The sequence below is a fragment of the Oryx dammah genome, unplaced genomic scaffold (assembly GCF_014754425.2).
Source record: "Oryx dammah isolate SB20612 unplaced genomic scaffold, SCBI_Odam_1.1 HiC_scaffold_18, whole genome shotgun sequence".
NCBI classification, from domain to species: domain Eukaryota; kingdom Metazoa; phylum Chordata; class Mammalia; order Artiodactyla; family Bovidae; genus Oryx; species Oryx dammah.
In genome coordinates, this window is record NW_024070202.1 from 151,293 (window position 1) to 163,922 (window position 12,630).

Below are 12,630 nucleotides of genomic sequence, written 5' to 3' on the forward strand. Positions count from 1 at the left end.
ACGCTTTCTGCACAAGCTATCCGGAAATCCATGAAATAAATATATACAGAACTCTACAGCCATTCACAAAATGAAAGATGAGAAGTGATAATTTTCTGAATGTTCCATTAAACTAATATTATACTCTGATTTTAATCTGGCTTGCCTCATCATGGTAATACAGCTATCACTTTAAAAAGTATTGTTTCAGAGGAAAAAAAGAAAAAGGCTCTCAACTTGTGTGAATAATGAGGCACAATTCTCAACTTTCCTAAGGGTAAACAATATAAGAAAAAATAATATAATGCAAATGGCAAGATAAAAGTCAGAGTTTAAGGAGCGAGTGCATTATAAAGATAAGAAAATTGTAGTAAGTTACTTGTAACAAAAATACAGAAGAAAGCTGACCGTGAAAATGAGTGTCCTAAAACACTTTATCCTACATATTAACTGTTAACACGTTCAATTTCATACATACCTGACTTGTGAGTTGACGTAGTTGTGGTAGTATACAAGTGTTTTTCAAATCCTGTGCCTCAGCTTCTAACTTAGCACTATAACATGACATGACTTTCAGTGGAGCCTCCGACATAGACTGCTTTCTTACAGTGTCATCCAGTTCTTGTTGAAGTTGTCTCACAACTGCCTAATAAGATACTCTGTCACTGACTTTATCAAATCACTTTACTATTATGTTATGTTAATAATAGATAACTCCAACATATGGACTTTGAAAACTATCACCACAGACAGCAATTCACCTTCTTTTTCCTCCTCACTGAATCTGGTTACAGACACAGAAGGGGCTACCCTCCAGCCTTCCTGATACTAAGTTACTCAGACAAAGGACGCTGGCACACTGTCCATGCCCTGCCCTTCCCAATAAATCTGCAGAGCTTCACCACCTCACGTCCAGAAAGAAATGAGTGTGTAGGTGGGAAAAGTGATGGAAAATTCCACACTGTGGAAACAGTGTGGAAACATTTTCCTTTCCTTTTTTATTAGAAGCTTTGATTAACTCAGGGATCTTCACATATTCCAACCAGTGCTCAGATCTTTCCAATAGATTCCTACCTCAGCAGAAAAGTGAGGCCATTCCCTTGTGGCTAATCTATTTTATATATAGTAGTGTGTCTATATTAATCCCAAACTCCTCATTTATCCCTCCTCCCCACCTTTGCCCTTGGCTAACCGCTCTACTCAATATTCTGTAGTCACCTACCTGGGAAAAGGAACTGAAGAAGAATGGATATATGTACACCTATAACTGAATCAACTTGCTGTACATCTGAAACTAACACAAAATTTTAAATCAACCATATTCCAATATAAAAGAAAAATGCAACTTAAAAAATGAGGTTGCTCCCATGGCCTTCAAGGAGTCTTGATAACCTGTCCTCCACCTGCCTCCAGACCACAGCTCCTACAACCCTCTCCCTGACTCACTCCATTCCTGCTTCTCACGAATCCTGCCATTCTTCATTTTTTGAGGACAAGCTTGTATTCAAATTATTGTAATTGATACTTAAAATGAGAATTATGAGCAAATTGTTTGTAAAAATGTTAAGTAAATCATAAATAGCAGTGGGAAGATTAAATCAAGAACAGTTTTGCTAAAGCTCATCACCTGAGTCCCAAATTGTGCTTTAATGATAAGTGGATGCATTTGAAGAGTTGAGAGGCTTTAAGAATAAATGATTCAAGGCTAAAATGTTTCCCATATTAACTCAAATTGATATGAATAAAAATAAAATTGTACCAACAAATATAGCAAAAAGCTATGATAAGCTACTGAAGCCAAAGTACGATATATAAAATACAGCCTCTGGGAAACCTGGAGTTGACTATCAAGATAATCCAGGTAACTGATGCTTCATTTCAAAATATTCATTTCAGGTTTGAGCATTTTACTTATCTGCTTCATCATGATACTGAAATGTGGTAACATAAAACTTAAAATTATTACCTTAATAAAGAGTAAGTTACTAGTACCTGTCTATGTTAACAATTTAGAACTAAATCTCTTAACATTTCATAAATGACACAATGTCCCTACTCAAAGTAAAGGATTTCTTTGGTCTAATTTTTATTTGCTGGATACAAGGTGTGCTTTTAGGCTGGTTTAGAGACCATATTCACAGCCTGTGTATTTTTTATATTCAACTAGATTCAACATTTAGCCAGAATCAAGAATCACTTTGAACTTTCTTTCAGGAAGTCTAAGAATTATTTCTTCTTCTGGATACTTCTTCTTCTGCTTTCTCATTTTCATATCAATACATTCTCTCTTTTAAATTATTCCATTCCTTGATTAACTCCTTGTTTCTTTCCTCCATCATCAGACCTTGATTCTCATATTTGGCCTGAAGTTTTCTCACGATCTGCTGAAACTGGTCTTGGATGCTAATGACCATCTTCTCTTTACTGTCGGCTCTGTTTCGTGCATTACCCAGTTGCTGTCGGAGCAACATGTTTTCACCCTGGAGTTGAGATAATCTCTCCTCTAAGGATTCCTGCTTTCCAAGGTATGTATTCACTTTGCCTTGTTCGTTCTGATACATGTTGTCAATTTCCTGCTTTTGACACTCTGATTGGCTTAGGTCTCTCTGGACACTCTCTAACATCAAAATCTTTTCTCTAATATTATCTCTCGGGTGCTGCTGCTTGATTTTCAGCTTATTGAGTTTACTTTCTGCTGTAGCTAGTTGCTGGGAAAGCATCTCATCGATATCTTTTAGATTAGCCACACTGGACTTCATTTTGTCCTGCAAGCAGAACCACTTGTTTCTTGCTCTTTGGAAAGCAAGTTCCAGATCTCTTTTTGATGTCTGACCTTGATCATGATCGTGTAAGGCAGCAGCCAGTCTAGAACGGTAGGATTCCACTTCCGTTTCCAGTCTTTGTTTACTTTCTTTTTTGTTCTCCAGCTTGGAGTTTAGCAATGTATTCCCAGCTGTCAGAACATTAAGCTGGCCTGTATAGTGGGATATAGCTTTGCTAACGTTTCCTCACTCAGTTTCATTGCCTTTTGAAGATCATCATTCTTTACTTTGAAAATTTCAATGTCCTCAAAATAGCTCTCTCCCTTTTCCCGGTGCTGATCTTTCACTGCATCTATCTCCAGGCTTAGCGTGGCAATTTCATCCAGCAGCACGTGGTTTTTGTGCAACAGGTCTTTTGCTTCTTCACAACTATCATAAACCTAAGTGAAACAAAGGAGATTTTTAGCTAGTGCTCAATAAAGTGACATTCCATGATTTCCTCTGAAAAGAAAGATTAACTTATATGCTTATACAATGAAAAGACTGCACCAAGTGTGTCTCCAACAGGAAAAAATAAGGTTCAATTCAATCCTCAGACTTTATACAACCAGAAATTCCCAAAGGTTCAAAAATTTAATGGAAGAAAATGAATCCACAAAAGTAAAAAAGAAATCCCAAAAGAGTTTTCAAGAAGCTCAGAACTGGAAAGGCTTCTCTCTCAACTACAACAAACCCAGAAGGCTAAAAATAAAAGAGTCATACATCTGACTACACTTAAACATTGCATCTGATATGGAATATTTATATAATGGAAAACTGCTGCTACTGCTAAGTCACTTCAGTCACGTCCGACTCTCTGCGACCCCATAGACGAGCAGCCCACCAGGCTCCCCCATCCCTGGGATTCTCCAGGCAAGAACACTGGAGTGGGTCGCCATTTCCTTCTCCAATGCATGAAAGTGAAAAGTGAAAGTGAAGCCTAGTAAGCCATAAAAAAGAATGAAATAATGCTATTTGCAGCAACAGGGATGGACCTAGACAGTATCACCCTAAGTGATGTAAGTCAGACAAAGACAAGTATTATATCATACTGCTTATATGTAGAATCTAAAATGAACTTATTCACACAACAGAAAAAGACTCATAGACACAGAAAACAAAGTTATGGTGACCACTGGGGAAAGTGGGGTAGAGGAAGGGATAAATTAGGATGTTGGGATTAACATATACACACTAGTAGATATAAAATAACAGAGATCTACTGTACAACATAAGGAACTACAGTTAATATTCTGCAAGAAGAATCTGAAACAGAATATGTGTGTACATGTAAGCGTGTGTGAGTGAGTGTGTATGTGTGTTAATCACTCGGTCATGTCCAACTCTTTGAGACCCCACGGACTGTAGCCTGCTGGGCTCCTCTGTCCATGGAATTTCCCAGGCAAGAATCCTGGAGTGGGTAGCCATTTCATTCTCCAGGCTGCTGCTGCTGCTAAGTTGCTTCAGTCATGTTTGAGTCTGTGGGACCCCATAGATGGTAGCCCACCAGGCTCCTCCGCCCATGGGATTTTCCAGGCAAGAGTACTGGAGTGGGGTGCCATTGCCTTCTCCACCTTCTCCAGGGGATCTTTCCAACCCAAGGATTGAACCCAGGTCTCCGGCATTGCAGGCAGATTCTTTACAGTCTGAGCCAGCAAAGAAGCTCCATTTATATAATACACACATATACATATATATCTGAATCACTGTGCTGTATACATGAAACTAACAAAATATTGTTAATCAACTATAATTCAATAAACAACACCACTTGCTAGGTTTATAAACACTGTATCTGATATCTCCTATACGTGTTATTCACACTAAGAGCCTTAACTCTGTATAAATAGACTCAATTTTGTACAAAAAGTTTTTCCTTGAGACCATGCTATCTTCTAACATTTTAATAGGCAATTACAATAATTACACCTATTGATAACTGTATTAAGCACTTCTACAAACATTAGTTAACTCATTATCTATAATGATTCTGAAAAAAAATAAGTTAAAAATGTGAGTAAGCTGCAGCCTTTTCGCCAGGTCTTTGGACTGTACTAGTCTTCTTACATCAAACCACATGTCTCTAGTACAAACATATCAATACAAAATAAGCTTCCTATTTCATTCATGGTACATACACTAATGGTAAATAAGGTAAAATTTAGAAAGCTCTTAGAAAACTATGAGATCATTTGCTGCTGCAATACCTTTCATTATCTGTCCATAATGTTTCAAATAGTAAGATGGGGAAAATACAATGAAAAACACTTAATAACTATCACTAAATATATATTTTGGCATATTTATCACTGTTTTCAAAAGTTCCTTGTACTGAAACAGGACACTCACAGAGCAGAATGCTCATTTTCTCACAAGCAGAAGAATGACATCCAAAATGTGGTCTCTGAACTGCCTATAGTTTCCTCCTTACCATCAGGGGAGGTGATAATCTAACCTAATGATCAATCAAGGAAGTGAAATCATTACCAAAACCCAGAATATCTATTATTAGTAGCAAGAGTCCCCCCCGCCCCGCCCCGCAATGCTTGGTGTGGGGGAGGCACTTTTATAAGTTGTTCTAAGGAAACAACTTTTTAAAGTTTTCAAAGGTGTTTTTAAAACTGATGTCTCAGTTTTTAAAAAATGAAAACCAGTAAATGATGTGAAAAGGTCGTTGACAGGGTATTGGTTAAAGAAATGACAGTGGAGCCAAGAATAGACTCTGATTCAGACACTGAAGGTGATGACGTCTGTGGAAAGGCTGACACGTTCACTCCAAGGCAGAGGGACTTGGTCGCGTAGCACAGTCGATCGTGGACCACACACGGTCTTCCTTGCCTAAGCCACAATCAGGGTCCCGGCTTCTCTGAGATAGTCACAAAAGATTTGAGATCAATTCCTATGGAAAATATTAAAGGCCTCTCCTTGGATGAGGCCATTGTATGTCACTACCTGACTGAGCTAGACAAATGGATTTGAATTACAAATACGACTTTCCCGAACTCTTCCCGAGAGCTTTTCGTTGTGGGAGATCTGCTGCTAGGACCTCGGGGATGTGACCCAGTCCATGTTTGAGAGGTACAGCGGGTGTGGGAGCAAATTCCTCTGCTCTGAGATGCCACTCGAGAACTCTGCAAAAGGAAGGACAACCAACCTCAAGAATGTTTGGTTTTTACCAACTGCTGGAAAAAAAAATTCCTGCACCTCTCAAGGATGCCAGTTAACACCTTTCCTTGAGGACTCTGCTGTGAGGGAGAACGCAGCTGGGAAAGCTGGAGCCAGCTCTGAGCTGTTCATGGGGCAGGTGGACTGGAGGGTTGATGGGCAACAGAGGGTCCACGACCCTCAGCCACCTGCCAGATTGAAGGCCAGAGGCAACTTGATGTAAAATTAGGCACGATAATCCCTCCCAGCTCCCCTTCTATTCTCGACCTATTAACTCACCAATGGTCCATCGAGGCTGAAGGATAGGTTGCCTGAGGTGGGCTGAGAGCTTAACCTCCAGTTTCTACACCATTCTCAACCTTGTGGTTTCTCAAGATCTATTGTGTGAGCTACTGACCGTGACCTCTTCCTCTCTCTGCTCGAAAAAGTGCACCCAGCATGTCAGGATCATACAATTCTAATTTCCGGCCTTCTAACTTTGGGGATTTTGAATTTCTTTTCTTTTGTTTTTAACAATTAACATAAAATTTAAAATTTCTTATAACACTAAACAAAATGACACTAAATAAATGGTACAGCACTAAATAAAATGTTATTTTTTAAAAAGGGGATATTATAAATAATATTGATAAAATCATGTTAGAAATTTGAAATGTTCATCAAAGATTACTTCAGCTTATTTCTCTCAGTCTTCACTTTCACTTCTACTGCTTGGAAAGTGAGTTCTAGGTGCTGTTTCATTTCAAATTCTTCCCTATCTTGGTCTTCTTATCTTTTTAAATGCTCCCTCATTTTTTTCATATAACATTTCGGCATTTCTTCTATTTTCTTCTTGCTTTAAGGTGAATCTGCAGAATTTAAAGCTCTTAGAAAATCATGAGATTATTCATTGCTGCAATAACTTTCGTTCCCTCTTCACAATGTTTAAAATAGTAAACGTGGGGGGAATACAATGAAAAACACTTAATAATGGTCACTGTTTTCCGACAGAGGGTTAAGAATAAAATTATGTAAAATTTTGTTTTCTTTTTCTCTTGAGAAAAATGGCTACTTCATAAATCTGCGGGTGGGAATGTAAAGTAATATAAGCTTTTCTATGAACAGTTTAGAAATATAGATCACAGACCATTTTTTAAGTTGTCATCAGTTCAGTTCAGTTCAGTCACTCAGTCGTGTCTGACTTTTTGTGACCCCATGAATCGCAGCACACCAGGCCTCCCTGTCCATCACCAACTCCCGGAGTTCACTCAGATTGACATCTATCGAGTCCGTGATGCCATCCAGCCATCTCATCCTCTGTCATCCCCTTCTCCTCCTGCCCCCAATCTCTCCCAGCATCAGAGTCTTTTCCAATGAGTCAACTCTTCGCATGAGGTGGCCAAAGTACAGGAGTTTCAGATTTAGCATCACTGCTTCCAAAGAAATCCCAGGGCTGATCTCTTTCAGAATGTACTGGTTGGACATCCTTGCAGTCCAAGAGACTCTCAAGAGTCTGCTCCAACACCACAGTTTAAAAGCATCAATTCTTCAGCATTCGGCTTTCTTCACAGTCCAACTCTCACATCCATACATGACCACTGGAAAAAACATAGCCTTGACTAGACAGAACTTTGTTGGCAAAGTAATGTCTCTGCTTTTGAATATGCTATCTAGGTTGGTCATAACTTTTCTTCCAAGGAGTAAGCGTCTTTTAATTTCATGGCTGCAGTCACCATCTGCAGTGATTTTGGAGCCCCCCAAAAATAAAGTCTGACACTGTTTCCACTGTTTCCCCATCTATTTCCTATGACGTGATGGGACCGGATGTCATGATCTTCATTTTCTGAATGTTGAGCTTTAAGCCAAATTTTTCACTCTCCACTTTCACTTTCATCAAGAGGCTTCTTAGTTCCTCTTCACTTTCTGCCATAAGGGTGGTGTTATCTACATATCTGAGGTTATTGATATTTCTCCTGGCAATCTTGTTTCCAGCGTGTGCTTTTTCCAGTCCAGCATTTCTCATGATGTACTCTGCATATAAGTTAAATAAGCAGGGTGATAATATACAGCCTTGATGTACTCCTTTTCCTATTTGGAAACCGTCTGTTGTTCCATGTCCAGTTTTAATTGCTGCTTTCTGACCTGCATATAGGTCTCTCAAGAGGCAGGTCAGGTGATCTGGTATTACCATCTCTCTCAGAATTTTCCACAGTTTGTTGTGATCCACACACTCAAAGGCTTTGGCATAGTCAATAAAGCAGAAATAGATGTTTTTCTGGAACTCTCTTGCTTCTTCCATTACCCAGCGGATGTTGGGAATTTGATCTCTCGTTCCTCTGCCTTTTCTAAAACCAGCTTGAACATCTGGAAGTTTACAGTTCATGTATTGCTGAGGCCTGGCTTGGAGAATTTTGAGCATTACTTTACTAGCATATGAGATGAGTGCAATTGTGCTGTAGTTTGAGCATTCTTTGGTATTGCCTTTCTTTGGAATTGGAATGAAAACTGACCTTTTCCAGTCCTGTGGCCACTGATGAGTTTTCCAAATTTGCTGGCATATTGAGTGCAGCACTTTCACAGCATCATCTTTCAGGATTTGAAACAGCTCAACTGGAATTCCATCACATCCACCAGCTTTGTTAGTAGTGATGCTTTCTAGGGCCCACTTGACTTCACATTCCAGGATGTTTAGCTGTAGGTGAGTGATCACTCCATCGTGTTATCTTGTCATGAAGATCTTTTTTGTACAGTTCTTCTGTGTATTATTGCCACCTCTTCTTAATATCTTCTGCTTCTCTTAGGTGCATGCCATTTCTGCCCTTTATCGAGCCCATCTTTGCATGAAGTGTTCCCTTGGTGTCTCTAATTTTCTTGAAGAGATCTCTAGTCTTTCCCATTCTGTTGTTTTCCTCTATTTCTTCTCCTTGATCACTGAGGAAGACTTTCTTATCTCTTCTTGCTATTCTTTGGAACTCTGCATTCAGATGCTTGTATCTTTCCTTTTCTCCTTTACTTGTCACTTCTCTTCTTTTCACAGCTATTTGTAAGGCCTCCTCAGACAGCCATTTGGCTTTTTTGCATTTTTTTTCCCATGGGGATGGTCTTGATCCCTGTCTCCTGTACAGTGTCATGAACTTCTGTCCATAGTTCATCAGGCACTCTATCTATCAGATCTAGTCCCTTAAGTCTATTTCTCACTCCCACTGTATAATCATAAGGGATTTGACTTAGGTCATACCTGAATGGTATAGTGGTTTTCCCTACTTTCTTCAATTTAACTCTGAATTTGGCAATAAGGATTTCATGGTCTGAACCACAGTCAGCTCCTGGTCTTGTTTTTGTTGACTATAGAGCTTCTCCATCTTTGGCTGCAAAGAATATAATCAATCTGATTTTGGCGTTGACCATCTTGTGATGTCCATGTGTAGAGTCTTCTCTTGTGTTGTTGGAAGAGGGTATTTGCTATGACCAGTGCATTTTCTTGGCAAAACTATTAGTTTTTACCCTGCTTCACTCCGTATTCCAAGGCCAAATTTGCCTGTTACTCCAGGTGTTTCTTGACTTCCTACTTTGGCATTCCAGTCCCCTATAATGAAAAGGACATCTTTTTTGAGTGTTAGTTCTAAAAGGTCTTGTAGGTCTTCATAAAATCGTTCAACTTCAGCTTCTTCAGCATTACTGGTTGGGGCATAGACTTGGATTACCATGATATTGAATTGTTTGCCTTGGAAACGAACAGAGATCATTCTGTCATTTTTGAGATTGCATCCAAGTACTGCATTTTGGACTCTTTTGTTGAACATGATGGCTACTCCATTTCTTCTGAGGGATTCCTGCCCACAGTAGTAGTCATCTGAATTAAATTCACCCATTCCAGTCACTTTAGTTCACTGATTCCTAGAATGTAGACTTTCACTCTTGCCATCTCTTGTTTGACCACTTCCAATTTGCCTTGATTCATGAACCTGACATTCCAGGTTTCTATGCAACATTGCTCTTTACAGCATCAGACCTTTCTTATATCAACATTCACATCCACAGCTGGGTATTGTTTTTCTTTGGCTCCATCCCTTCATTCTTTCTGGAGTTATTTCTCCACTGATCTCCGCTGACCTGGGAAGTTCGCCTTTCAGTATCCTATCATTTTGCCTTTTCATCCTGTTCATGGGGTTCTCAAGGCAAGAATACTGAAGTGGTTTGCCATTCCCTTCTCCAGTGGACCACATTGTGTTAGACCTCTCCACCATGCCCGCCTGTCTTGGGTGGCCCCACAGGGCATGGCTTAGTTTCATTGAGTTAGACAAGAGTGTGGTCCTAGTGTGATTAGTTTGACTAGTTTTCTGTGATTCTGGTTTAAGTGTGTCTGCCCTCTTGCAACACCTACTGTCTTACTTGCATTTCTCTTACCTTGGACATGGTAAGAGAAACGGCTGCTGCAGCAAAATGCAGCTACTGTTCCTTACCTTGGACGAGTGGTAAGTTCTCATACTTTGATCGAATTATATGATATTATTAAAGAAAATGTATTTAAAATAATTAGGAAAGTATAAATGAATTTAAAGAAAAGGTGTTCCTTGAAGTATTAAATAGAATACAGAAAAGGGAAAAAAACAACTGAAAGTCAATTTGGTAAATATTTAATGGGGTTTCCATTATGGTGGACTTCTGTATGCTCATGAAAATGATGATTTGGAAAAATATACATTAAGTTATTAGAAGCATTCACTGTTAAGAACCTGCTATAGTATTTCCAAGAATTTCACACTCCACAATACAAGTAACACATTCTCCTCTGTAAAATCCTATAGGATAAGTTAGTCCTTATAAAACGTCTATGACTCTGCAGTACTAAAGGAAACAATAGTTCAAATATTTCTTTAAAAGCGAGGTGTACAGTACCTCAAGCTGCTGAGCTCTTGTTCCCAATCCACTTTCTGATGCTCTAACTGTGATTTCACTTCTGTGGTTTCTGACAGCTCTTTTTGTAGCCCACGAACCTTACTTTTCATTCTGTAAAATTCTCCTCTTAGTAGTTCACAGTGGCTTCTTTAGCTTCTTTGAAATTTTACTAATTTTTCATGGGAAAGAATTGTATCCTGAATTTTCAAGAAGCTAACAGAATCTGCATGATGAAGAAAACAAAGATAGAAACAAACAAAAAGAAATTTATGTCAGTAATTTTTGAGTATAAAGGACTGTGCCTTTCACATTCACTCATCCACACACTGAACTAGTATTAAGGGTCTCTAATGTGGAAGACATTATTCTAAGCTCTGCAAATAAAACAGATGTGCCTGGCTCTTGTTTAGCTTGAAGTCTAGTAGAAGACAAAGACAAATAAAATAATTATGAACTCAGATAGATACTCTAAGAAAAGAGAGTTATATGATCACATAACAGAATTTGACATAGACTGGGTCCAGGAACGATTTCCCTGGGGAAAAGATGTCACACTGAGAAATGAAGGACGAGCAGGAAGTCGTAAGTAGAGCAGGAAGGACAACCCTGTGGACAGTCTCCAGCTGCCATTATGTTTTTATCCAAGACAGAGTGAACAGCTACTGATTTACCTTCTTCGGTGGAGCAAGCAAAAACGACGCCAACAAAGTGCATTAAACAATGATTTTCATGACAAAGGACTTCACGGAATGAAAGACAATTATCCTGGAAACACAGGAGGTTAGCCTAAGGAATGCCCCAGCTCACTGCCTGGAGAGAATTTCCAGGCCCAAATACAGGGAGAAGAAATGGAAGCTGAGTCAGCCAGACTCCCTGACAGGAGGTGATGAAGCTGACAGTATGATGAAACCAAAGTGGGCAGAGATCACAGATCAGAACCGCGGAGAGGAGAGAGTGGAACAGAAAGAAAAAGGACCCTGGAGATCTGAGGAGGAGCCCCTCGGGTATTCAGCAGAGGAACGAACAGAGCCCATCTGGGAGAAACCACCTGAGACCAGGGAGAAACCATCTGAAAAGACTATAGGAACCTGTGACTGGTGCTCACTCAGTCCCAGGAATTCTATCTATTCTCATGAGCCAGGCTGGAAAAACTCCTAGGTACCAGCAGAATGAACAGGGTAGTCAGCAAGGTCTTGCCTCCAAGGCAGGAAATAATCAGCCCTAGCCCCAGGGCTCCTCTGAATGCACCTAAGGAATCATGAGAAGCAAGAGCACAGATGGATCTCTGGAAAACTCTCTATGTTTGAAAACTAAATCACATGGATCTAAATAACCCTTGGATCAAAGAGGTAATGAAAAGAGAAAGTACAAAGTATTTTGAATAGAAGGAAAATGAAAACGTTAAGACCAGCAGACTTTTAGGGAACTGAAAAGCTGATTCTAGAATTCATGTAGAAAGAAGGGTGAAAACTAAAACCAGATTGAACTACACAATTGTGACCTTTAACCATGCAGCAAAGAGAGGCAACAGTTGGGCTTGAAGCAAGGGGGTAGCTTGATGAGACCTGAATGTTTAAAAATAGGCAATAATTACAGTTGCTGTGCAGACCGAGGTTTTGTCAGGTGGAGCTGCAGGGAAAGAAGTCCTGAGATTATTTCAGTTACTCTAGGAGGAAAATGATGCTGACCTGACCATGGGTGAAGGCATAGGAAAGAAGAGTCAACAAAAGGTACAGGGAGTGAGAGGATCATAGCCCTGTGGCGCAGAGTATACACTCACTTTCATGTCGTTTTAATGCAAAACAAA

At 39.5% G+C, this 12,630-nt stretch overlaps 1 pseudogene; it reads right to left on the minus strand.

The window, feature by feature from the left end:
- Nucleotides 1-12,630, minus strand: part of LOC120878245 — a 139,922-nt pseudogene that overhangs the window by 60,596 nt on the left and 66,696 nt on the right.